Raw genomic sequence first — 23,974 nt, forward strand, 5'->3', positions numbered from 1 at the left:
AGCCGACAACTTGGGGCCAGTGGACTCAGTGACTGTTCAAAATATTACAACTTAAAAAAGAGGTACACCAAAGTATTTTGGGACTGCCTCAAGGGAATTGCGATTCATTTAAATAAGGATCTCTTCAGGTTCATGATGGTAGAGGAGCTCCCAGGGTGGCGCCTGGAGCACATGTATATTTTATCAGGACACACAAAACACACCAGCTATTTAGAACAGCAGACTGAGCTGCAATGCTGATCTTGTTTACACAAACCTACAAAAGCTCTTCACCCCAAAATACACTTCAGAGAGGACATCTTCATGGCTTTGTTCTGTGGTAGAATATTTTTTTCTCCTCTACACAGAAACTACAGCAGGCAACTGCACGTTCTTAAGTATAAATTTGTCATAGCATCTTCTACAAAGTATCTTACACTCAACAGATAAGCTGAATGTTGAACCCAAGTGGCAGAAGTCTCTTTTCAAAATGAGTGTTGTAACACAGCATCTCTCAAAGGCTTATCCAAGCCCTTCTTTGAGAAGTAGTATTAAACACAATAGAAAACGTTGGAAAGCTGTTCACTGCCACTGAGGAAGTAGAGATACTAGTCTACATATTTTATGCTGTTTTCCTATTATATGCCCCATATAAAAAATATAATGAAATGTGTATCCCTTCACCTTTAATGGAAAAGAATGGAACCACTAAAGAAACTAAAAAGCAGCGAACAGGAATAATGTCACCTAGTGCAAGCAGAAGTTGTTTCATCTTGTTTTTTCTAAGGTCAATTTTACTATTTTTCCAAATAGTCACATTGCTCAAAATACACAACATCAAAACACACAAAGAGGGGAAAAAAGAAATAGAAGTAAGTGCACTTTCAAGGCAAAGAGCTATGACAATTTATACCAATTAGGGATCTGTCCGCACAGGTTTAGGGTCTACAAGCAGTGATTCTTATGATCACATTGCTACTTATTTTCTAATAACATTTTGAAATGGGGTACTGTCAAAAACTGTATAGAAGAATGCCCTGAGCCTCATCAGGTTGAGAACCACTGGTTTAAGGAGTTTGGTTCAGTGCTCAGGCAAACTTAAGTACATTTAATTCTTCTCTTCACTTTCTCTATCATACCATCTCACCATGTCACTGTTATCCTTGCTATTGGGAAAAAAGTCCCTATTTAGAACACATCACAAAAATAGAATATTTTGGCATGCCTTAAAATCATGGTGTTGTGGCCAGCAACTCCTAATGAAGTGTGGTCATATTATATTCCACTGTCATGCAACCTCCTTTGCCCTTCACTTTTCAGCAACGGCAGAAAATATTATAGCAGTAACTTTTAAATGATTAGGGGAAAAACAGAGCTGAGAAGGAAAAGAAAAGACTCCCATGTTAAGTGTTAAAAGACCGACACAGCCTCATACAAACCGTCTCAGTCAGTCACCAACTCATTTCCCCCTTTTTTGCCCCCGATACATTAAAATTTGATATCTGTTTGAATAAGGGACACTATGAATACATTTTTATAGACTAAAAATCTATATCACTTATGGAGTATACCTTAAAACTAAAGCAAATCCTGTTCTCTTTCTTTAATATTGCAATACACTGTCTCAAGTGAGGACAGCACTGCATTCTTGCTCTCTGAGTGCCAGCCAGCTCTCCACCAGACCAGGACTAGTCGTTATCTCTGACATTAGCTAGGATTCTAAAATTAACCACGTGTATGGAACGGCCATTCCAGTACAAAAAGAAGTTAGCCTTACAAAAAAAGTTGTTTGGTTTTTTTTTTTTAAACAGTGTTTGGGGGGAAAAATGTAGTTACCACAATTCATTTAAAAAAGATCAGTTCTCAAATTTCAGGAGTAAGTTTGCATTATTGTGCAAGGAATTATAGCAAATCTGAACTTTTAGAATATATTTTTCTTTCGTTTTTCTATTATTAACTATAGTTCAGTTGTCAAGACAACAGTTTCCTATTATACAGAATGCCACTTTATCTGTAAGCAAAATGTCACTCAGTCGCTATCAAAAGTTCGTCAGATTGGCTTTATTCATAGCCAGGAAGTATATTGCGTCTCTCTGGGACAGAGCCTACTGTCATCAAAACAACAATGAATAAATACATGAACCAGAAGTTTATGCATATTTGTAAAAGATCACATAGATATTTGGAAGCGACCACAAATTCCCGGGTCAACTAGAAGCTGGACTAGTTAGTTGGGAGTCAGCATGGTAGCACAACATCCCATGCTCCTATAAGGGATAGTAGAAGCTGGAAGGAAGAACTCTGAATAAAATGCACTGGATCTAATTAGTGGCTGCATGTGCGTTTAGCAGAACTTCCATCACGAAGTCTGGAAACATTTAATGTTTTTATTAAAGATTGTGTGATGTGATGCAAGCAGGGAAAAAAAGATATTCTAAAATAGTTCCAAGATGTCTTAGAAATTATAACTGTTTGTGTAAAATTCACTACATTAAGTGGAGCATAGACAAACATGGCAACTGATATGAACTGAAAATATCCTATGCAGCAATAATAGGGAAAAATATGAACATGCTTCCAGGAATTAGGTCAAGGTTTATGCTGCAAGGGAAAGCTAATGTACCAAAGATAACCTTTTCTTCTGACTGTGTGACATCTGCATTCTAGTAATAAACCTGATGCAACATGAGACACGCACAAGATCTATAATTCACAAGCTTTCAATTCTAGCCATGAGACATCAGGAATTGAGAACTTGCCAACTACAGGGTTAGCTTTTTTGTAGTCACCAAATAGCCTAGAATCTTAATACCCTAACTTAGCTCATTACAAACAATTAACAAGTAAAATGAACTCTTCCATGCTATTTAGATTGTCTGAATACAATCATTGAAGACTCAAATGGATAACCATCACTTATGAAACTTTCTAATGCTCCTAAATCATTAAGTTGTAAATCATCCTGATGCAAAAATTCACTGTTAAATCACTAGCTACTTAGAATTTCAGGAAGAACACTGTCCATTAAATGAGGCGGTCTTATACAATAAAGTCATAGGTAAAAATGAATAGCCAAATTATTCCAATTTTTAAGAATTCCCCCTTAATATCTTATATTCCATGGAAGATCTATATCATTGTCTACTACAGCATGACTTCCTCCTGGAGGAGGGCTGGGCATCTGATTTCCAATCTCATCCTACCTTTCAGTGCACATGTGTTCTTACATATGTGGATAAAGCAGCAGACAGCTCCTTGAAAGATGTCTAAACCAGTCCCAAACATTTCTGTGGAAGTCTCTGTTTTCAGGGCTGCAGCTTCAAGCATCAGTATACTGTTCTCAATGTCTTTTTTCCACTCCCCAATTCTCCCATGACCCTCAATTGACTCATGAGAACAGCTGCATCTCCAGCACAGAGACACATCATTGGACACTATTCTCCATCTAAAGCAACATGCCCCTTAACTCCTAAGATGGCCACAAAAAATCACCACCAGGGTAAATGGGACCAAAAGAAAAAGTTAACAAAGAACCACAAGGGAAAGGAGAGAAAATGGACAGAAAAAAAGGAGAGAGAAAGGCAACTGTGTTGGGAAATTATAGCATCTGCCATTAGATTTTATAAAAAGGTCCATCAGAAAAAGATTGGAAGACATGATATGTAGAAGTTCTTATTAATATGGTCAGTTCCTTCTCTCACTTCATATCCTTTGCCTCCCTGACCCTTTGCTCATTCTAATTCAGAGAAAGCAAATGATCACACATTGCAAAGCCATCACCCTCACTGAAAAACTGCTTCATAAACATGCATGGTACCTCATACAATCAAACACTTATTTCTGGTGAAAAGAAATTCAAGGGAAGAAAAGTTAAGTTGGGAGAATTAGTATTATTTTCTCTCTACCAAAACTTCTAGGGCAGGGGCTTAAGTATTTTCTTTAAAATAAAATGGGGAAAATGTGTTTGTCATGAACAATTCCATTAGCACTCCATATGCAAGAATCTACAGGGAAAAGTTGGAGGCATTCCCCTGAACAACAGGTCTAAGCTATCTGTTTTGAGGGTACAGAGTATTACTCCCTGCATCCCACTGAAGGGAAAACAGTAACAGAATAGGTTTCTCATCCCAGGTAGATACCAGATGTGTACCCTCCTCTCTAAGCAGTATGCTTATTGCTTTACTTGCAAGAGACTTTTGGATGCTCACCAAACTAACACATTTCTGCCTTGTCAAGTTACATTAACACTAACTTGGATTGCTTAGTCTGCATCAAATGGTACTAAAGGTAATTGATGGGGCAAGCCCTACAAATGGGGCAAAAGCACAGTCCTTATGTACTGTATATACGTGTACATACTGGGCAGTACGAAGCTTCAGGCCCCAATTTGATTTGGAGGAGATTCGGCCTGATTCAGCAGCCAAATCCCCAAATCTAATCAGGAGATCAATAAAAGGTCCGAATTGATTAAAAGCTTTCCATATAGATTTGGGAAAAGATTCTGAGAGCTTCAGTGAGATTCAGAGATTTGGGCAGTCCCCACCTGCCACTGCAGGGAGCTAGAACCAGACTCCATGCCAGTAAGTGAGAGGTGGGGGCTACAGGAATAGGGAGGGGACCATGGGGGGCACCCCTGCCAGGCCCCAGCCCCTGCCTGCTCCCCTAGCCCCCTGAGCACTCCGCAACCCCAGCACACTCTCCCAGCCCTCTCAATAGCTGCCTCGCCTGGCCCCAGCATCCTGGTGCTTAAAAGAAGCCCCGCATTCACCAGCTGCTGCAGTGGCCATCAGGGCCTCTGGGAGCTCGTGGTAGAGCCTCCACACACAGCAGTGGGGGCCAGTGGGGGGGAGGGATTCCCCCCCCACCCAAAGTGGCAGCAGTGAGTGAGTGAAGGGCTCATTGTTGGGGCTAGGAGAGCAGGCAGGGGATGGGGGGGGGCCTGTTTTTGGCGGCAGCTGAATCCAATTTGGCTGAATCAATCTGAGACAGTGATTTGAATCACTGAATCAAATCACTGTCCCCCAAATCAGTCAAATCTGAATCTGAAGAAAATACTAGCTGCTTCACATAGGTCTAATAGGCAGACCAACGCTTTCAAGTCTACATACCACAGAGTAAGGTAGACCAGTCCAAATCAGGTGGTAATTGTTATTTTCATCTTTTATGTTAGAGTTTGGGAAGATAATGACTTTTCTCTTCAGTTTTAGAGATTGAAAACCATAGTGCATTTGGATACTTTCCCATGAAAAGTCACAAATGTCACAGAAAAAAAGTTAAATGTGAAACATAAAAATCATACTTTAAACACTTGAACACACAGAACTATAGGTCCCTGGCAAGAAAACCAGGTTCAAAATGTTCTCTTGCTCCTAACTCTTAGCAATAAGCAATATTGTCAAATAAACTCTATGAATAACATTCTGTAAATCAAGCTAGAGAATAAAGGAAGGGGTTTCCATTTTCAGAAGTCATTTTATACATCTGGCACTCAAATTCTATAGGACTGAATGTGTTGCATAAATCATACATTTGGCTTCTCCCTTCCTAACAAAGAAAAATCAAGAGACAACACAGATGTCACAAAGAACTATGGCTCTTAGACATCTTCGTTAAATGCCAGCTAAAAATTATTTTTCTTATTACCCAAAACAATACAACAGCTTTTAAAAAATGAAAATAAAAATCAAAAAAGTTACCAGTTTGAACTTTTTTTTTTGCTTTCTAGAAACTGAATATACGATGCACAATAAACTATATACACACACCCTTTTTCCGTGCATGTAACTATGAACACACATTCATTTTAGGTTTGACCGTACCCAGTATTTCCATTTTATGTACCTAGCACCTCTTACCCTGTGGTATAAATTTATTTCATTTTAACCATATGAGTTTATATTGGGAGGAACCATTTTGCATAGTTTGCTTTTTCTTTTTAATGTGAAATAGACACACTTCAGCTTTAGTTTATGGCAGATTGTTAAAGATTTATTGACTGTATAAGAACTGGTTTAAGAAATGGTTTTCCTTCACCGAAGGTATTTGTAAGGACTCCTCTCATAAAAGAAAAAAATATGGGAAATGTTCTTAGGAACCAAAACTGAATCTTCAAAGTAAATTAAAAATTCTCTTCACACACTTAAAAGAATAAGACAAAAGGGGAAAAAGTTAACCATGAAAGGAGGAGGGAATTGTGTTTATGTCAACCAAGTAAAGAAAGTCTGGGTCCTGACCTGCAGTTACACCCATGGCAAGTCAGTGAAAGAAGACAATTTGCCTCTGTGGATCCTACAGCAGGATCAGGACCTTAATTATGGAACAGATTCCACTTTTTTAAAAATAGTCAAGAGTGTCTGTGCTTTACCCTTTGTAGACTTCCACATAAATGCCGCTGTTGGCAATGGGCCCAGTCCTGCAAGCCCTCTCTACACCAGTCTCTTGGAGACCTGGGTTATATAATCCTACATTTCTGTTAATTACAAAAATGTTTTTCAAATTAATGAGCATTTTACTAAAACTTAAATGGAAAAAAAGAATAGGTAAACATGCAGCAGTACTCTCTTTCCCCATCCCTAAAGGGAGGGAACTCTCAGTCTGGAATCTGGCATCTTCATAAGCAAGTCTGTAAAATCTAAGGGCTGCCTTGGCACCTAGCACTAAAATCAATGCTGCTTAGTCATAATCAGGGATCCGGGTTTTCCATTTCCACAAAAAAAACCGCAAAAAACCCACGTAGATTTCCCCTGGTTGGGGAGTGAGGGACACCAGTATGGCTAGAGGTCTGTGGTGGAAAGTGAAGGGCATCAGCAGGGCTGGGGGGCTGTGGCTTGTGAGTGAGGGGCCTGGACCTACCTGCACCTTGGTGAGCTAATGGAGCAGGGACAGCCTTGATTTTCCATGATAAAAAAACCCAAAACTAAATACCAGTGTTTACAGGTATTTGGAATTTATTTTATGATAGTGATTGAGGCACTGGCAGGCTTCCAAACTGCTTTAAAATTATAAATAGATCAATAAAACATTGTGTTCAATTGATACCTATATATAGTGGTGTTTTGTTTTCATTTTAGTCATGGATTTGGGGGGTTTTATCAGAGAATTTGCAATTTTTTTTTTTTTTTTTAAATCAGAGAAATTGTGATGGTCTTTTTTTTAATCAGAGAAAACTAGGATCCCTGGTCATAAAATTCAATACCTGCTTATACCTTGCCCCTGGAAAAAATAAGATAGTACAGCCTTTTTCTTTGCAGAGCATCTTCCCCCTGCCCCGCCCCTCCAGTGTCATCAATATGTGCTCTTTGCTCTGGTCTGATTATGTTAAGTAGCCCAAACATGGAAGAAATGGTTCCCCTTGCTAACTGTCGTTTCACATGACCAGGTTCAGACATAGCCCTTAAAATTTGTTTAAAAATCCTTTTCAGAAGAAGGAAGAATAATGGGGTTGGAAGCGGAAAGAGAAACTATCTGATGAACAACAATGAGAGGCGGGGGAGGAAGAGATATAATTAGCCATGAGAAATGTGTCCAAGAGTGAGCCTGACATTTCTGCGTGGTAGATGGTCCTTTAAATTAAACAGTTCTGGCAACAACCTAACTAAACTGTAAGTTCAGAAGTGAAACAAAAGCAGAATCACAGTTTCCAACTGCACATTTAAGAATACGTGGGCAGAGATGTCTGAATACGAAAGAAGAATTCAAAACATAGATGTACTCTTGCAAAAATCGCAGTATTTTTACATTAACTTGCTTAGGAGTCTTTCAAATTTCTTGCTTGCTTTTGCAGCCAGCTCATACCTATTTCAAATATTCACGAACTTACGAAGCATGAGGCAAGAAGGTTGGTATAAGTGGGTTAGTGGGCCTGCTACTATGCAGGCAGGCTTTGACCCCTTAAGAGCATTTCAGAAAGTCCAAACAATAGTCCGTGAGCAGGCTTGGGTGCCTGCAGCCTCTCTATCTGGCTTTGCTCCCTTGGGAGCCCCTCAGCCTGTCCTCACCATATGAAACAATAATCCTTGGTCCAAGCAAACAAACCAGTAAAGCAAACCGTTAGCTTTTTCCCAGGCAGCAGAAGAGGGCCCTTTAGCCTGGCACTTCCTATATGCAAGCCCCTCTGGGTTTCAGTCTGCTTCCCACCAGTAAGCTGCTCCTTCCCAGCTCAAGCTCCTTGCTTTCTCCCCTTGGCCTTTTAACTGGCTGGTAATCACCCACAGCTGGGCTCCAACCCCAGGGCTGTCTACCATCCTTAAAGTGACAGACCACCTTGTACAGTTAAACTAATTTTTCTCACTATTCTACTTTATTTATGCTATTACCCATTACAGCCCCTATACAAGCAAGATGACAAAACACAAAGATACTGTAAACCACCACTGTTTTGTCTTTTTTCCCTCTTTTTAACTTTATGAGAAAAAGATTTCCAGATATAGAAGATAATTAAATTCCCCATGCAATTAAGTGTAAATATACATGTATATATAATATAATACATTTTTGCCTGCCGGACCCTTTGACACAACAAAGAGAACGTTATTCATAACGTTTTGCACTGAAATAGTTATTGCAGAGGATATTTTACAACGACATACCGCTTTAATCAAACCCTAATTAATGTGACAGTTTTACATTCTGACAGTTTTGCTGAAAACACACATACCTAATTACAATATCATTTGTTTATCCCATGCCTAAGTTTTCAATACTACAAGTAATGTTCAGAAAACTGTGCCCTATAGCATGTAATTTACTTTGTTATAAAAACCCTGAACAAAAATGATGCTACAGACTGAAAAACAGAACAGGTAAGATAATTATTCTGACAGACTTATCTCACCCATAAAGTATCTTTTATGTTATATTTTCACTGGTTCAAGATTCTGGTTAAAAAATTCACTAGAGGCTGTTTCACCACTGAAGTTAGACCGGGGTGGGCAAATTGGTGGATCTGGCCAACGGCCAGACTCCATTCCCCAGCAGCCCCTGCCCACCTGGCTGGAGCCCATTTCCTTGTAGACCCCAGCAGCAGCTGCATTATGATAGGGCATAGCCAGGGTTTCCCTAGAGACCAGCCCCAGCAGCGCCAGCAAGGCATTTGGCAGGGCAGGGAGCTGCTCTGAGGCCAGGCTGGGATCTTGCAGTGGTGACATCATGGTCTGGAGCCAAGGCAGAGCCACAATCTTCCTGGAGCATGCAGATCCCAGCTCAGCCCTGGCTCTGTGCCATATCATTGCTGCAAGGAGCCAGGGCAAAGCTGTCTGCTGCCTGCATGCTCCTGGCCAGAGTATGCAGACTGCAGATCATAACTGTGCCCTGGCTCTGGGCCACACTGTTGCCATTGCCAGATCCCAGCCCTAGAGCAGCTTACCACCCTGCCACACGCTCTGTCAGCACTGCTGGGGCTGGTCTCCAAGGAAACCCCACTGCCATGCTATCATAGGCTGCTGCTGCTGGGGTCTCCATGAAAACCAGCCCCAGCCATGTGGGCAGGGGCTGCTGGGAAATAGGAGTCCAGTGCTGGCTGGATCCGAGCCGAACTTTGCCCACCCCTGAGTTTGACATTGCACAGGTCCAAGATATATTGTCTATAATTGACTAATATATTGATGGGCCAGTTTAAGCCTATATTGACCAAGCAAGCTGACTGACTCTGACAGAACTGTTAAAGTCGATTGTACACAAAAAAGTCACTGAGGTACAGGTTCAGAGTAATTCTCCTCTCTTTTCAGGACATTCTTGTCTCCTCTCTTTCCTCCCATTTTTAATTCTACATAACCAGCGTTATATTGTGTTGTAACATTTCTACCTGACAAAAAACACTCAGCATTATAGCTAAGGACTCTCACATATTAACAAGCACTCTTAATTTGGGTCACTATGTTTAACTCATCCCTCATCTTAACTCATATTAAGACCACCCTAACTGCCTGATGAGATGGTCAGAAAGGTAATTTCCTCCAAACCCTAAATAAACATCTTTGAATCATTAAAAAGGAACATTACATAGCAAGAACTTCTCAGGTGAACTGCTGGCCACTAGCAGAAGAAAGGCAGCTGAGTGGCCAACTATCTTATATAGCTAGTCATAGTTTCACAGTTAGTAGGGTCAGAAGGGACCTGAGACACCTCATGTGCTCTCAAGAATGGAGCAGTTTTGACTTGTAATTAGACCCAATTAGGAACAAACTGAAGCAAAAAGCAAATTCAGACCAGGTCTTCATCAGATTGTGGGAGCAACCAACCCTGTAGAATTAGTAGTAGGTAAATAAATCTGGAAAATAAGACATTGAGGGGAAAGAAAATTGAAGGATTTGCAACTATACAGGTACTTGAAAGTACTAACAAGGAGATTAGAATGCTGCCAACCAATGCATTGTAATCATCAGACTGAAAAGTAAAGAACCTCATCAGGAAGATAAACCACCTCAACCATAATGGTGTTTGAATGCTAATACTATCCCAACAATAGAAATACTCATCTGGTAAAACAATTAAGAAGAAGAAACAATCCATTAATCAGAAACAAAGGAGTTTTGCTATAGCCCTATATATCTGAAGTGCCATAGTGAAAAACTACACTGAACTAGAAGAAGAGACTTCAGCAGACTGAGGAAAAAGTGAAAATAACCCAGAAAACCTAGAGTTCTACATAAACCTGGTCAGAAATTTTCCTACAGAGCATTTTCTATTGGAAATGCCTATTTAATGGCAAAAGGAATCAGAACACTGGGCAGAAATTATATCTTTTATTCGACCAACTAGATATTTGCAATATATATATATTTGTAAGTTTCGGGCACACTCATCCTTCCTTCAGGCATAGGAGAATGCAAAGGTTGTAAAATTTCTCCTAGGTGGAAATGAAAATTCCTATTTCACAAGACAGCTGAAGGTGTTTTAAGATCTGCTGGCTGGAAAAGTTCATTTTCAAGAAGACTCCCACACATCACTAAGACTACCTGCCAGCCAAAGGGAAGGCCCAGGCTTGCTTCTGGTTTCTGATGCACAGGTTACTGCGCTAACCCGCAAGTGTTACAAGTGGATGCAAGCGGGGAGAACACTCACTCACAGGGTACAACTACAGAAGATGTTTACTGCAGTTGCCTAATTAGCCCTTCAGTAAAACATCAGCATCTCCACATGAGGTGCTATTAGCACGGAGTAAACAGACTCCACTGTAAGATAACTGCCAGATGTAAGTACTATCCTACTGCAGAGTTATTTACTGTGTCGCAACACATATGCCTACATGCAAGTGATGCACCCAGGAGCAATAAACTCCAGTGCGAGCTGCTGTGGCAGTGGTTTATTCAGGTGTACTAACTGCATATGTAGACATGCCCACAGAATCCAACTCGTATTGAAACCCATGAGACACTCCATAAGGGTCTTTGCATGAAGATTTACAGGACTGTCACAGGTGGCAAACCTTCATTCACATTCAGATACTAGTCTTCCACTGCACACAAATGCATACACACACATTTTTTTGGTTAAAGTAGCAAAGCCTCTACATATTGAACATAAGCCTGCAATGCGATACTGCAGCTAGTAAAGCGACCAAAACACTGGCTTGCATCCATTGCTTCTCAAGCAAATCCTAGGACATCATTCTCCCCTTGTACTCAGCCTTGGTCAGCCCACAGCTGGAGTACTGCGTCCAGTTTTGGGCTCCACAATTCAAAAAGGATGTGGAGAAGCTTGAGAGAGTCCAGAGAAGAGCCACGCGCATGATCAGAGGTCAGGAAAACAGACCTTATGATGACAGGCTGAGAGCCATGGAGCTCTTTAGCCTGGAAAAGCACAGGCTCAGAGGTGATCTGATGGCCACCTATAAGTTTATCAAGGGTGACCACCAGGATCTGAGGGAACATTTGTTCACCAGAGCACCCCAAGGAATGAAGAGGTCAAACGGTCATAAACTACTACAAGACCATTTCAGGCTGGACATAAGGAAAAATCTCTTTGCTGTCCGAGCCCCCAAGGTCTGGAACAGCCTGCCATTGGAGGTGGTTCAAGCGCCTACACTGAACACCTTCAAAAGTAAATGGGATGCTTATCTTGCTGGGATTCTATGACCCCAGCTGACCTCCTGCCCTTCGGACAGGGGGGCTGGACTTGATGATCTTCCGAGGTCCCTTCCAGCCCTAATGTCTGTGAAATCTATATTCATACTCACACACACACACACACACACACACAAATCACATTCTAGTGCTACTGACAGCAGATTTGCTCTCTTCTCATGTCAACTAGCAGACTGGTAAAGAGATTAGAAATCAGAGATCATCCCGGATTTTGCAACAGAGATTTAACCCCTTCAAACTAAAAAAACAAACAAACTCAGCAGTGTTGGAGATGGAAGGGCTGAATTGTGTCTCCACAGCTAACAGTGCTAACATTGCATAGCACTCTGCAGCACCCCTGAAAGAATCTCAAGGCATCCCAGGGTGCCGCAATCCCCTGGTTGAAAATCACTGGTTTATACACATAGTTGTACAAATTAGAGTTCTGACTGGTGAAGCTGCAAATCCTAACATGCCTCTGTGCATGAAAATAACGTATCAGGCAGTAGCAGCATGACTTGCTTCTACTTGCTTTAGAAGTCAGATGGCTCTTGTGTCTAATCTGTGACGACCATTCCCACCCAGATAAGCAGCACTGCACAAGCTCCCCACCCAGGAAGGATATCATACTAATGGTTTCCTTCAAGATGGGGGAATGCAATATTCTGGAGCAGATGAACAAGTTGAGTCCACTGGATCACAGACTTCCTAACATTTTATAGATTTCATAGGGACCTTGCAAGGTCTTTGGGACCAGCCCCCTGCTCAAGGGGCAGGAAGTAATCTGAGGTCAGATGACCTGAGCAAGATAAGCATCCAGGCATACACGACGTACATTTTACAGGATAGAGGTTCTTCTCCAGAGCTTGAAGTTTTTGGTATAGCTGCTCTGCTACGCTAGAATTCCAGCACATGGCAATTACCATGCTCCAGTCTTCTGTGTCTCATGTATTAGCATCCCTGCGCTTAAAATGATGATGGGGAGGCCTTGAACTAAAACTCACTGAACGAGCTTTAGTTCAAGCGACCGCACGACCACTTCTAAGCATGGGGATGCTGATACATGAGACCCAGTGGCACTTTGATTAGAGGAGCTCTGAGCATCACCCCACCACCCCCGAAGCAAGGAAGTATGGAGGAAAGCCGGAATCTGGTAAAAACAGGTATCAAGTCAAACAGAGAAGTGAGTAAGCTGCAGAACCATGTGGAAGATGAAGGACATTTTGGTGACACTGGGACAGTTTTTGGCAGCCTTGTCCAAATAAATAAATACATTATGCTCCCAAGTACTGAAGCAAGTTCTGAGATGGACTAGTTCAGGAGTGCTCAGTCCCCAGGCCAGATCCAGTCCCCAGTGCCATGTCATGCAACCTAAGGGCCTCACACAGGCCATGGCCCTGTGGGGGCAACATAGAACCCCTGGTCCCAATCGTAGCACACCAGGCTGGGCTGGAGCAACACAGGGCCCCAGGGCCCAATCCAAGGGCATGAGAGCCAGCTGAGGCCATAAACAGTCCTATTGAGCACACAGCCCTGATCCTGGTGGCAGGATCCAATCCCGCCTATGCACTAGGCCCACACCACTCATCTAACTCTCAGGGCCAAAATGTTGAGAGCTTCTAAACTAAACTGTTATTGATTCCTTACTGTAAATCCCAGTGATGAAAGAAGGGAGCACAATTTTAGAATCAAAACACAGGAATCCAAAATAAATTCTGCTATTAGCACCAATATAAATATGACAGGATCTGGACTCCATCCTGTTGAAGAGAGTTATTGCTATGGCAAGCAGAATCTACATGAAAATTCCTAAGACTGCCCCTAAACCAGTGATTCCCAACCAAGGTGCTACAGCACCCGGGGGTACTGCAAGGGTCTTATAATGGTGCTGCAGGGTGCCACCAGTATTAGCTCCTATACACAATTCATAAGAGAAACCCACAGATTCCAAATAGGAATCTACAGGGTCAAAACCGGTCCAATCTTTTGTGGTTTTTCCGAGTTGTCTGCAATATAAGAATTTCTCTATTATATTTCAGTAGTCAAAAAACAAGTGAAAACTAAGAGCTGGTATTTTCTGAGGAGTGTCTTGAACATAACCACTGGCCTAGACTGACCAGAAGACCTTTGTGAAAACTGAAGAGGCTGGGTGACCTTGAATTTAAGTATTTACCATGAGACGCTGCAATAGGTTTATAAAGCCATCCTTCTTACAGATATAGAAATAATTGTACAGCTACTATGGAGACTAAACAGATTTCATCTGGAAACTCTTGTATTTAAACTGGACTGCAGTTGTAGAATGTTTTTTTGCCTCTGAAATGTGATGCAAACAAACAAACATCTCCTATATCCTTTGTTATTAGAGACAAAGAAAATACCTTTACTGAGCTGCTCTGAAGGAACACTAGCACAAATATGTGGGAGGTGTTAGAAACCTGGTCAGCAGTACCATCAGCCAACATTTCCTGAACACAAGGAAACTGAAGTGCATTTTATACAGTAGCTGGATAAAACTGACAGAATCTTTTTGTCTGATCCTGTTTGCATTATAAGAAAACACATAAAACTACCTCATTGTAGAACACGCATGAGGGAGCAAGAAGGCAGCAAATGCAGGTCTCATGCAAATATCTGAAAATTCTGGTATCTACTCTGATTACCATAAGACACAAATGTTAAATCAACAAGGCTTTTATGAACTTCTGAAGAATCTTTTAAGCAAAAAGCGACAGACTGTTTTATCCAGGTTACTACAAAAAATCTGCCTCATCCCAGTAGCAAGGAAAAACAGCTTAGCTGACTCCTAACTAACAGTAAGATTAGAAAAATTTATGAGCCCCCTTTGCTTGGCATCCACATGATATGAAAATATCAACCAATAGTGAAAAATTGTGTGATTCTCTCTTTTTTCCCCCCGAAAGCCCTCACCCAGATAAGAGTTCCCATGACAGAAGTTAACTGATTACAAGCCCTTACAGTCTATGCCAGGGGTGCCACACATCTGGCTGGTCCACGGGCTAGCCAGATCAGACCCCCTTGACCTCCTCCCATGCCTGATCCAATGCACAATGGTGCCCACTCCAGGACGCACATGGGACAGTGCCAGGCTGAGTTGACTGTGGGTCAACCCAGACCCAGGGGCAGCAGTAGGGGCCAGATGACAGGACTCCACAGGCCAGATCCAGCTTGTGGACTATATCTTTGACAACCCTGGTCTACAGAAAAAAAATTCTAGTATGGCTTTCATTTTCTTGGTGGAAGGTTAACTAGAAAAGATATTCCTAGTAAAGTAACACAACACCTCTTAGAGCATTCTATACTGGCTATCAGCACAGAAATGCAAAAACCTTCTCTCTTCTTAGAGAAATTGTATAAATATTCCGAGATACATCATTAAGCTTCTCCTCTAATAGAAAACAGTAGGGAAACACTTTTTGTCTAAGAGTTATTTAAGGCACTAAGTAGTACAGAATCCATGAAAAGCATAGTGCCTTTGCTACTCCATGTAGTGCCTGTTCTCTACATGAAAGAGCTCCCACAAAAGGGACACAAGACAGAAGTCAGAGATCAAGGAAAATGAAGACCATTTCCCTTCTTCCTTGGAGTCCTCTAGGAACATATGCTTCAGTTTTGACCAATGAGAAAATGAAGGCGTTTTCAGGGGTTCCAAAATTCTTTGGTTCTTTGCTTTAGCAAAGCAGTGGCATCTTTCATGTCTCTGTGGTCAGGTAGACAGACAGGGGAAAGGTTAAAGAATGAAGAGGTGGTCAGAGTAGCAGCTGAGGCTTTGGCTCTCCTAAAGGTTTTATTTAGGTCAACTCCAGCAAGCAAGGGGGAAAAAAAGGCAGTAATTGGCAGCAATGAAGGCATCCTGGAACACACAAACATACCTGAGACTGGAGCTGGAAAGTCCAGAGGAAATATGTCTTTTTTTTTTTATTTGAATTGGACTGAAACTAATATTTTTTTTAAGTTTCCCACAAACTAAAAGCAGTATAGCTACTCAACATATTGTTCATTACTTTCAGTGAATTTAAATTTCACCCAGCTGCTGCAGGGGGTCACAGATTTGGGGCAGACCTACCAAGTGAACTGTCCAAAGACTGGGGACCCACCACTTCCGGTATGGGTGGCTTCAACACAAACCTATTACACGTCACATACCTACCACAAACAACACAGCTAATGCTCACATGCCAAGTTCTAGCTTCTAAAATCACCCAGGAGGACAATTAGGGGTGACAAAGCACTATAAAATCTCCACTTACATTTTTACAAATGCTCAGTTTAATTTTGCTTAACCCTAGGCAAATATTACAAGCACAGGCATTTGTTTGGATACCATATGGAAAAGCAGCACCCTCACACCTCCCAGCCGACATTATTAAAAAAAAAAGTGTGTGAATTCTGTTTTTCATAATAGATGCCAGTTTGACAACTTTGAACTTCTCCAGGTACAGTACAAACATTTCCATGTAACCCTTCCCCCCGCCCCCTAACAACCCTTACAATCCTCAGCTCTGACCTGAAGGGTGAGAGGCCATCAAATCACTTTCAATAAATGACTGCCACTGAAAACATCAACAATAGATTTCAGAGGTTTTAAGGCCAGAGACCATTATCATCGTCCAGTCTGACCTGAATATTTTCTGCAAACAGACATTACTGTTCCTAATAATTTGTGGTTAAAAAAGGAATACTTAACAATTATAACAGCAACACTTATGATGTTAACACATCCACTTATTTAACAAAAGCTTCTACATTCAGGTAACCTCCCACAAAATAGCTTTATGTATCCCTATTGGCTAGAGCTCACAACCTTCTTATAATTCTTGATCAAACCATCAGAAAAAACCTAAGGCCCCTTTTACGGGGTTTTTGAAGTCAAAATTTACAGTGGATCATTCTTTAATTAATTAATGCATTTTCTACAACAGTTTCACACCACCCTTGCTGGCAGAGAGAAGTGTCAAATAGATTGCCCTAGCGTATCTTTCCTGCCTCTGAGTCACAGAACGTACCACCCCCCATAAAACAGAAGAATGTAAATAGTTCTCAGGTGTGAGAAACCAAAACTGTACCTGTGTTGGCACACCTACAGAATACAAATAGGTTACTAAAAAAACCCACAAGTTTTATTCTAACATTCTTGGGAACAAAGCAAGGTGAGAGCTCTGCTTTTAAAATAAAATTTCTGTTTTCAATGAGTACAGTAATGGCAAAAACTGAATAAAGATAAAAGACCAAGTACAGTAGCCTTGGATGAGACTATAATAGATGACAAGATGCTCAGAAAGTCAGCAGGCCAATGGAAAGTCTCTCCTTTCAGGAGTTTGAATGAATACAGAATTCCTCTAGATTAGAGGTTCTCAAACTGTGGTCTGCAGACTACCGCTGGTCCACAAGCTCCATTTCAGGCGGTCTGCAGAAAGGTTGTGGAACAATCGAGAATATCTGTACTTGTAAGGTAAGACTACTGATATTAAAATACGAGTTGTGTGCTCTGATTTGTAGAACAAAAAAAAGTTTATTAAGTGGTCCACCAAGACCCTCAGCAATTTTCAAGTGGTTCACGAAAAAAAAAAAGTTTGAGAACCACTGCTCTAGAAGATGACATTTTGGTTCTCCAGCATTCTCTAACCCGAGGTAAATTTAGGGGATTCTGCTTCTAAAATAAAATTAACAATTCTTCTGCTGCTTCAGAAGAATTTGATATACTGTTCCAAGACCATATCCAACAGATGTTCATAGTCCAGTAACTACAAGTAGACCAGTCATCTGCCAAGAGACTGAGCTAAAAACATGTTTTCAGAACACTATCCCACAGATACCTCATTAAAAACAAGCAGAACCTCAGAAAAGTATATAGACAGAGGTTTATTAGTTACAGTGAAATATTAAGTAACAGCAAACTATGCAGGAGACAATACCTATGTAAAGTGTCACGCCCAGATACATGCCCATGCGTTCTCATGGCCTGGTGTTTTACATACAACAGTAAATTCTATGTTACCACTACCATTTTTGAAAGACAGGCTTTGGACTAGAAATAAAAATATCAATATACTATTAGGATCATTTCCCAAAAAAAGGTATCATGTTATCTGGTGCCATGCATGCTGAAAGTACTGCAGGTACTATGCCAACACACCTCTGTTCTCATTTGCCACATCATAGCATTGTCTGTTTTTTCCATGAGGTAGTGCCCTGTTATTTGGAACCAATCCTAAAGGAGGGCAGAACTGAAATTTTGGGCCCAAATGTCCATCAGCTACTAGGAAGAGACAGTGAAACCTACTGTACTTGTCATAAAGCCAACTGCAAATCTTAGTGGACACAGATCAAAGTTCATTACACCATACTCAAAAGATCACCACGCAACTGCCTTCATTCTCTCCACATGTTTTCCAGTCTTAATGAGGAAAAAAATATCAAGAGCTCAGGATCTAAATGAAACACCTTCATTTTAATCAGAAATGTCTTGTCTTTTAAACCTGATATAGGTGCTGTTTCACCTCAGTGGAAAGGTCATGGAGCAAAAGGCCTTATGGTCTATATTATACAAGATGACTAGAAAATCTAGGACAGATAGTGTTACTGTGCTGTCACAAAAGAGGTTACCATCCTAGAAAGAATGTGGCTGAACAAAGTCACAAAAAGTCCATCAGATTGAAGATGACTTGCCAGTACAGTTGAGACAATTTTTTTGGACAAATCTGCTGCTGTCAAAATAAAAATTGGATCAACTAAAATGTTCATAAACTTGTGCAAAATTCACTAAGTGGTTCGGGGGGAGGAAGGGGAAGGCATGCTGAAAATGTGAAATCATGTTTGATCTCAAAAGTTAGTTTAAATGAAAAAAAACAAACAAACCCTAAAACGTAAACAAAATATTATGTTCAACCCAAAACATTTTTCCCCAGTTTTTCATTTCTCCAGAAAAATGGAAAAACAACCACCCACTTGTTTTGGGCTGACCTGAAACAAACAAATTTTTTCAGTGTCTTGGTTCAGCAGCTAACCAAAGAAATCCATTATGTGTGCAGGTCTACTTGCCGTGCAGCAAAACATAAGTGAGCAGAAAAACAGCAGGCAAAGACAGACCACAGGTTTTCACTGTGTCTCCTTCAGACAGCAGTCATTTATTTAGCCCTGTCATGTAACTTTAACAGTCTGTCTGCCTAGATCCCGGCAAGCACCAACTTGCACTGTCACAAACTGTCCGACAAACTTAGTTTCTAAATGCTGTTCTGTTTTAGTTGACAATAAAGCATCATACAAATCACTGTCATCTGCCATTCTCCTTCCATGCCCTTCCCAGTGACAGAACACCCAAACCCATAAATAACTTCCACAAAAAACAAACAATTCCGCCACAAAAAGGACACAGTTCCTTCAGTTCTACAAGCCCAAACTCTCACAGAGCTCATGCAGAGCTTCCATGGAATTCAGCAGAGGATTTGTTAGCCTATCTGCAAAGTAGAGCAATTAAAAATTAATAATGGGTGTGGATATGCAGCTTCCCCCTCCCCTTCTATACACACACACACACTCCCTCACTCTCTCCCACCCCCAACTTCTTTGCTGTTGTTCATGCGGATTTCTGCCAGACATTCTGCATCCTCATTAAGTAGTGTCTGGCAACCTGCCTGAGTTTTAGTGGGTTCTGGGAATGCCAATATATTAACCAGAGGACTTTTTGCATACCCTTTAGAGTTTTTATTCTAGAAAAGTCAACCATTTGGCACAGAGCAAACTTATTTCATCCGGGAAAGCTCTCCATTGCCAATCAAGAGAGAAATTACATCTAAGTTCTTAATTTCCAAGCCCTCCAGCTAAAAAACAAGCTCAGCAGAGAGATCCTCGCAAAACAATTTAAAGTGTCATTTTAATAAGATTTGAAAGAAAAGGAATCCAGATGCAGGCAACATGGATATGGCACAATACGCAGAATGATTCATTTTCATTCCTTTATGTGTTAGTGACTGAAGCAATCTTAATGAGGAAAATAAAAACTGAGGCACTATTACCTTGGTAATTAATGAAAAATTGGATGTCCACAGGTTTCTGTTGCCTAACAACTAAGCAAGTAGTGTTACTAACAAAAATAGGTAGCAAAACACACTGCCTACACTCCATTACAGTTACCAGTAAAAGGCTATGTTATTGAACCATTTATTAGATGCACATATGCTACAAAGAGATATTTAGATCACAAACAGAAGTACAGACAACTTGTAACAGTGCTGGCACCCCTATTCTCTTTACATTTATACACATTCTCTTATACCATGTTTTTCCCCAGCTACTACACACCTGACTAAGAGTAGGAGGAAGAAAAAGAAGAGAACACTTGATTCCACATGTGCAGCACAATGGAAGGAAATGCTCATTTTCTTACATTGGAATATTCCTTTTCTGCATACCACATAGCAAAAGATAAAGCCAAGAACTCCAGCTCTGCCCAACTTACTTAAATTGCCCCTTTGCACTTTGCTTGCCTAAAGAGTACCATTACCTTCAGTGAGACTCCTCAGCCAATTAAGGACTGCAGGTGAATCTCCTGGTACCTCCACCCAGCAGCCTTGAAGACATTTTTTGTCATATATACTAGAAACCAATTACTAAATTCTCTTTATCATTCTGTCTTAGGCAAGATTTTGCTGACTGTGTGGCTAAGCATCTACAAAACTTTGTACTAAGGAAGCAGTTTGTGCTAAAGATTCAGCAAGAACAAAATAAAGCCTAACCTCATTCAGTGTTTTCCAGCATCCACATTTAGAAGTCTGCCACACATACAAATTGTGTTCAACAGGGTCAGAAATTGTAACTACCTTCCCTAGCCTCCTTCCAGATCAAAACATGCCAGGCAAGGCGGCTATTTTTAAAAGCCGCTGTCAACTAGGGAAAAGGAAAAATGTGTTTGTATGAATGTTTAGACTAAAAGGGTGAATTCTCAGCAAGCGATGCACCATCCTACTGGCACAAGTGTCTTTAACAAGCAGCTGGTACTGGCTGAGTGCCATTGAGGAATTCAGTGGCTATGTAAACCAAACCTGCAGAGACTACAATAGAAACTCCTGTGTACTTGCACAGATTCCCTTCCTTTTCCTGACACACGAACACTTGTATATTTTCATAAAGCACGAGAAATTCCAGGTCAAGTAAAACCTTTCCCCAAGGCCACTCATGAGGCAAAAATTAAAATGCAACTGCACTTCATGTTACCACAAGGAATTAAACGCAGTTTCCTTACAGTTTACACTGACTACAAGCATTTTAAGAAAACTAGGTGAATTCTAACAGTAATTTATATTCACAATGTACTTTATATCCTGAATGGATTCCAAAGGGCTTTATACATACATCATCACTGAAACGCATTCATTTCTTAGGCAAAGGGCAGTTTGCCAGACAGCTACAACAGAACAAGCTCACAACAGCTGAGGAAAAACAAGACATTACAATCTGGACAATCACACTGGGGCAAAAAACTCCTCTTCCAAGAATGATGTGGCATCTTTAAAATACAATAAAGCAGACTCAACCTCCACTTTCAGGGTCCCCTTCTTCAAGTTCCCATATATGGAAAACTGGAGTACTCCATCTACTTCAGAAGGATAAAGGGAAGAGTTACTTCCAGATCAAACAAGGGTTTAGTTTAGTTCTGATTTCTTCTTTCAGTAATGTTAAGCCTTCCGAACTATGTGCAAAAGTTTCTTAACCCTGCAATCGCCATTTCTCCGAAGGTCCCCAATTTTTTTTAATGCATCGAAGGCATTTAACCCTGTACCCTTCATCAATCAAACATGGATTTACAGCTTGTCAGGTTTCACTTAACATAAGCCAAAGGACTGAAATATACTGTCTCACACTGTTAACTCTTTTTGAGTCTTTCATTTATCATCATCCAGGTCAGTGCAGGGACCTTGACTTACTGAAAGCAAGAATTCTGGGATGCCTTATGGATGTGTAGTAATAATAATCTTCGCTAACCCAAGAGATAAAATTGTATCTACAACCCTAAATGCAGAATCAATGAAGGTATATTAACGTCCATGTATCTGTAGATATGTATATCAGACACACTCCACTCCTGACTTTGTGACATACAGTAACTCGATACTCAGTACCGAAACACTGGCACAGATAAAGATGCATCAAACACTGTCACTATTTCAACTGGGAGCAAAGTGTTCATTAGTTAAAAGCCTGTCTCCCAGCAGTCTTTCCAGCAAAACTGCCCTTTCTATTCCCAAAAGCAGCTAAGTTGCCCCATTTGAATGCTTGCTAGTGGAAACACATTAGGTATCCCCCACCCCCTATCACTGTACTTCTCTACTTGGCAACGCATCCAACTTTATTTAAACCGATGTTGTATTTCTGTGAAATACCAGGCTGTCAGACAAGCTTTTGGGTACCACAGTAGCTTTCCTCATGTTTCAAATGCACTACCACAGCAGTACTCTAAGTCCATCCTGACCCTGCACCTGGTCCAATAAAAGAGATCACCCTCAAAAACCCTAATCTCACGTCCCGAGAAAGATGCTCAATGGACTGGAAAAAAAATCGCATCCAGAGACTATTTCTCAGGAGACTCCTGTAGTTCTGCATCGTCTTAGCTCTTAGGTCAGTCTGCAACTATCCATCGTTGCGCCTCTGATGCTTTCTTCCTGCCGAAATAAATACCTCCCCCCTGCTGAAGAGCCTGAGGCAGGATGCTGCCTGCAGTTTGCCCTAATCTTTCCCGGCTCCCCACAAATGCGTTGAAACCAATCTTTTTAAGTCTCCTAAAAAGACTGGGGGTGGGGGGGAGGAGAGAAGAGTCTCCAGGCTTTATAAAAAACCCAGCTCTTACCACTCCAACTATCCCGACGGCACGACCTGCAGTTACTCACCTGACTCCTAGTGCCCTAAACACCACTCACTTCCTCAGACAAGACACGGGGGTTTGCGGGGGCTACGAGGGCAGAGCACGCACGGCCGCTCGCGTCCCGTTTGAGCCCCCGGAACAAAGGGAAACCGTCTCTGGCGTTTGCCCCTTTCTGAAGCGAGAGCCCCAAACACGAGGAGGCGGGAGGCAGCCCGAGGCAGGTACCGGCGCGCGGGGAGATGAGCTGGAGATAAGCGGCGTCTAGACGGCGGCGGCCGGGGCTGGCAGCGCCCGGGACAAGTTGCCGCGGGAGCAGGGCAGGCAGCGGGGATGCTCGCGGCGCGGCGCAGCCCGGCCGGCACCTCCCTCCCTGCAGGGGGACAGCGGCGTCCCGGCAGCGCAGGCACAGCCCGGGCTGAGAAGTAGCTCCCCCCTGGCCCGGGACCCCGTGGCCGCCCCGTCCCACCCCACCGAGGCCGAGGGGCCGCTCTCACCTCCCCGCGCCAGCTCCGTGCGTGCGCCGGCCCCGGCGGCCGCTCATCCCCGGCCCGGCCCGGCCCGCCCGCGCCGCCTCCTCCCCGCCCGGCTGCAGCGCGTCTGGCTCGCGGTGACAGGCGGGCAGCGCCGGGGAAGGAAGCGGCCGGGGGAGGGGACGCTTCCTGCCCGGCCCCGCCGCCGCCATCCGCGGCCCACACCGACACCTGCTGGGCTGGATGTGCCACAGCCCCCGCCCGCCCCGCCTCTCCCCCCTGCCGGGCACGAGGCAGCCGGCGGGTGGTCTTTGCCTCTCCCGGCTCCCCCAGGCAGAGGGGCGGGCTCTGAGACCCTGCCTCCAGCGTCACTCCGGGTCACCCCCAGCCCGGGGGCCTTGACCCTCGGGCCTTTCCAAGACCATCAGCTCAGCCTCCTTATTCCCACTGAGGATTTCCATTTCATCCCATGCAATGGCCAATGCTTGTATACATATACACACATACATTTTTAAATATCACCCTTTACCTAACTCTGGGTCTCCGGCATCCCAGGGGTCTTCAACCTCCAGCCTTCACAAGAG

At 42.3% G+C, this 23,974-nt stretch overlaps 1 protein-coding gene across 5 annotated transcripts in view; it reads right to left on the minus strand.

Moving 5' to 3' along the window:
* Window positions 1–23,538, minus strand: part of LDLRAD4 (low density lipoprotein receptor class A domain containing 4) — a 467,644-nt gene extending 444,106 nt beyond the window's left edge. For 4 of the 5 annotated variants that reach the window (XM_090039616.1, XM_090039611.1, XM_090039615.1 and 1 more), the window contains exon 1: window positions 23,415–23,538. The gene's annotated coding sequence lies outside the window, so the exon portion shown is untranslated. Of the gene's footprint in view, window positions 1–22,945; window positions 23,059–23,414 lie in introns of those variants that run through there. The other variant, XM_090039612.1, reaches the window with a different exon arrangement.
* Window positions 23,539–23,974: the final 436 nt, after the last annotated feature.

Source organism: Crocodylus siamensis, chromosome 3 (genome assembly GCF_052110815.1).
Source record: "Crocodylus siamensis isolate JL-2025a chromosome 3, ASM5211081v1, whole genome shotgun sequence".
NCBI classification, from domain to species: Eukaryota; Metazoa; Chordata; order Crocodylia; family Crocodylidae; genus Crocodylus; species Crocodylus siamensis.